Consider the following 4896-nt stretch of genomic DNA (forward strand, 5'->3'; position numbering starts at 1 on the left):
TTGTTTATGGTCGAGGGTTTGTATATATATGATGTAAGATCTCATTGTAGATTATCATGGTATGGGATATGGATATGTAAATATGCGAATAATGTAATATCATTCAGGTAGAGGATTTGGTGAATCATTGGAGATTGAGTTGGGTTTGTGTAAGAGGATTAAGTCCTCCAGTATTGAGCTTAACTGGAAATGTACTCAAGCATAGGAGATGCTATCTTTGCAGTTTATTTATTCTTCTGGATTGTAGTCTGGATTTCTATGTAGTCAATGAGACTCCTTTTGTGATGAGCAGTGCGCTCTAGGTTGTTGGCCTTCCTGCAAGTGCAGGCCCCTAAATTGTAATTCACATACTTACTACAGAAGTATTATTTGACTGTGGGTAGGATTTCCACCATGGTTTTTCCCTTTATCAGATTTTCCACATATAAATCTTGGTGTCATGTGGATGATATTTATTGTCTAATTATTGTTTATGCTTAATTGGTTTATCTGTTATTCTGGTATTTGGTTTAAGCATTCCGGTATTAATGTTTTGGGTTCTGGTATTAAATTTTTAATTGCTAAATGTTCTGGTAATCTGTGACAACTGGTTTAGCCCCCCCCCACCCCCCCCCCTCTCAGTTGTGTTTTAGTTATTTGAATTGTCTAACAATTGGTATCAGAGCTCTGGTCCTCTATGTAGAAAGCTTAACTGCTTGAGGAAGATCCTATGGTGACTAACAGTTCAAGTTCAGCCAACTTCATCTGGAGCTATCTTTCAAAGAGATTCCTAGGCTTGATCGAAAAAATTACACAGTATGGAAGATTCGGATGGAAACTCATCTAAGATGTCCTGGTAAGGAGATTTGGGAGATCACACAAAATGGTGTTACACCTCATAATCCAACATCCAAAAATCCTCCTCCAGCAAACTTGGATAAGGAGCTTGAGAATGATTGTAGAGCTTGAGAAGCCCTCTTTGTGTGTACTTTATGATCAACAAATAATGGGATTAACCGACAAATCATCTGGGAAAGCTATATGGGATAAGTTGGAGACTCTTAACAAAGGTGAAGATTGATAAACTTGATGGTTATTGAGTGAGATATGAAAAACTAAAGATGGAAGAAGATGAAAGGATTACTGCATTCATGGAAAGGGTAAATGAGATTGTTATGGGAATTCAATGTTTTGGTGGAACTCTCAGTGAAGATGAAATTATTTCTAAAATTTTGAGAGCCCTTCCACCGGCTTACAAGATGAAGGCTACTGTAATTAATGAATTGAGAACAATGGATAATACTTCTGTCAACATAGATACCTTGGTTGGGAAATTATCTTCTTTTGAGCTTGAAGAATTTGGACCTATGGAGAGATCAGGATATCTCAAGCTGGGTGGACCCAAAACAAATCACACAGAGACTGTTGTCTCAATTCCTGAATAGCCGGAAACACACCCATGGAAGTTAAATCAATAACACGCAAGGAGACATGCAAACATTCTTGTTTTCTATTCAATTGGCTGGAAATTACATTAAACAAAATACAAACTAAAACATTTTACTACAGATTTCTAATCCCACGGGCACTGATCAGGAGTTGATTTGTTCTACACAAAATGGAGATCTCTTCTCTGTTCTGTTGAACTCTCTGAACTCTCTAACTAACTGAAGAATGTTCTGATTCTCTCCTTTTGTCTACATGTTGTCCATTTAAAATTCCCCCCAAAATTCCAATTTCAAACTCACAACCACCTTCATTTAATTCTCTCCAGTCTTCTCTTGTTCACGTCAGGAGCAGATCAAATGGGGATCCCAAAATCTGAGCCAATCTTTCTCCAGGCTATATTGCATCAACTCTCCTGATAGGTAGGTGAGGAGATATATCCGTTGGGGGTTGTCTGGTGGACAGGATAATAAATAATTCCAACACTCCCCCTTTGTCCCAAGCCAACAAACTCAATCAAAATTCAAATCAACTACACCCAGATTTCTCCTTAGGCACCCAAAGCTGTCTTTTCCCAATGGCTTGGTGAATATGTCTGCTAGCTGTTGCTCAGACCTACAAAACTCCAATTTTATTTCACCATTATCAACCGAATTTCTAATTAAGTGATACTTGATTTCAATGTGCTTTCTTTTTCCATGAAACAAGGGATTTTTTCTCAATGCAATTGATGAAACATTGTCATAGAAAATCATTGTTCCATCCTCTTGTTCTTCCTTCAAATCTACAAAGATTCTTCTCAGCCAAATAACTTAACATGTTGTATTTTCTGCTACATACTCAGCCTTAGCTATTGATAGGGCAATAATGGGTTGCTTCTTAGAAGCCCATGAAATCACACCTGAACCCAAATGAAACACATACTTGGATGTGCTCTTCCTATCATTTATACTTCCTTCCCAATCACTATCTATGTAACCAATCAGCCTAAAATCACTTACATCATTATACAAAACGCCATATCCCTTGGTGCCATTCACATACCTTAGATTCTCTTACCCGTTTTCTAATGAGTGTCCTTTGGATTCTCCATAAATCTGGAAATCAGACTCACTGCATGCATTATATTAGGTCTAGTTGTTGTCAAATACATCAAGATTCCAACCAAACTCTTATACCTAGTTGGATCAACGTTGTTGTTGTAATATTCCTTGCTCAACTTAAGGCCTATGGCTGTTGGTGTTGGTGCAAGCTTGCTACCATACATTCTAAATCTCTTCAAGATCTCATTAGCATACCGTTCTTGAGAGATAAAAATACCATCATGCATTTGTTTTACTTCTATGCCTAGAAAATACCTCAAGAAACCTAAATTTGTCATTTCAAACTCTCTTTTCATGGCCTCTTTAAAATCAGCAATGATGAAATCATCAACATGTTGGCCATTTGGAGGAATTGATTGTGTGTTGCATTGATGTTTTGTCATTGATGTCAACACTAGCTATTTTCGATGCTTTACCGACACTCTTTCGGTCCCGGTAGGTTGTGTGGTTTCTGGTTGGATTGGATCCGCCATGATCCGGTATGCTCTGGTATGTTTTAGTTATGGAATTGGCTTACTTGTATTCATATTAAGTTAGTCAGTTTTGATCTGGTGATCGAATGCTATCCTGTTTGATTGGAAGCTTGGTTTGTGGTTCTAGTGAGGGTTTCACCGACAAAGCTTTGATGAAGATCTTTGATAATATGCATAAGTGGTGTTGGTGCAGCTTCTGGTAGAGTTTCATGATGTTGATGGTGATCATGTTCAAGACTTGCCGAATTGGGATCATTGCTTTAGCGTATGGACCTATATTGGGTCTTGGTTGATCTAGGTTATGGGTCGGCTTAATGTAACCTATGGATTGGACCTCTCGATCTGTTTCTGGGATGTCTTATGAGTTGGATATTATTTTTTGGGTCTAAGGCCAACATGATTTATAATTATGTAATTGGTTTATTTTCTGGTGGCTGACCTGATTGTTTATGGTCGAGGGTTTGTATATATATGATGTAAGATCTCATTGTAGATTATCATGGTATGGGATATGGATATGTAAATATGCGAATAATGTAATATCATTCAGGTAGAGGATTTGGTGAATCATTGGAGATTGAGTTGGGTTTATGTAAGAGGATTAAGTCCTCCAGTATTGAGCTTAACTGGAACTGTACTCAGGAATAGGAGATGCTATCTTTGCAGTTTATTTATTCTTCTGGATTGTAGTGTGGATTTCTATGTAGTCAATGAGACTCCTTTTGTGATGAGCAGTGCGCTCTAGGTTGTTGGCCTTCCTGCAAGTGCAGGCCCCTAAATTATAATTCACATACTTACTACAGAAGTATTATTTGACTGTGGGTAGGCTTCCCACCATGGTTTTTCCCTTTATCAGATTTTCCACATATAAATCTTGGTGTCATGTGGATGATATTTATTGTCTAATTATTGTTTATGCTTAATTGGTTTATCTGTTATTCTGGTATTTGGTTTAAGCATTCCGGTATTAATGTTTTGGGTTCTGGTATTAAATTTTTAATTGCTAAATGTTCTGGTAATCTGTGACAACTGGTTTAGCCCCCCCCCACCCCCCCCCCCTCTCAGTTGTCTTTTAGTTATTTGAATTGTCTAACATTTGGTATCAGAGCTCTGGTCCTCTATGTAGAAAGCTTAACTGCTTGAGGAAGATCCTATGGCGACTAACAGTTCAATTTCAGCCAACTTCATCTGGAGCTATCTTTCAAAGAGATTCCTAGGCTTGATCGAGCAAATTACATAGTATGGAAGATTCGGATGGAAACTCATCTAAGATGTCCTAGTAAGGAGATTTGGGAGATCACACAAAATGGTTTTACACCTCATAATCCAACATCCAAAAATCCTCCTCCAGCAAACTTGGATAAGGAGCTTGAGAATGATTGTAGAGCTTGAGAAGCCCTCTTTGTGTGTACTTTATGATCAACAAATAATGGGATTAACCGACAAATCATCTGGAAAAGCTATATGGGATAAGTTGGAGACTCTTAATGAAGGTGAAGATTGATAAACTTGATGGTTATTGAGTGAGATATGAAAAACTAAAGATGGAAGAAGATGAAAGGATTATTGCATTCATGGAAAGGGTAAATGAGATTGTTATGGGAATTCAATGTTTTGGTGGAACTCTCAGTGAAGATGAAATTATTTCTAAAGTTTTGAGAGCCCTTCCACCGGCTTACAAGATGAAGGCTACTGTAATTAATGAATTGAGAACAATGGATAATACTTCTGTCTACATAGATACCTTAGTTGGAAACTATCTTCTTTTGAGCTTGAAGAATTTGGACCTATGGGGAGATCAGGATATCTCAAGCTCGGTGGACCCAAAACAAATCACACAGAGACTGTTGTCTCAATTCCCAAATAGCCGGAAACACACCCATGGAAGTTAAATC

Source organism: Cryptomeria japonica, chromosome 5, assembly GCF_030272615.1.
Source record: "Cryptomeria japonica chromosome 5, Sugi_1.0, whole genome shotgun sequence".
Taxonomy (NCBI): domain Eukaryota; kingdom Viridiplantae; phylum Streptophyta; class Pinopsida; order Cupressales; family Cupressaceae; genus Cryptomeria; species Cryptomeria japonica.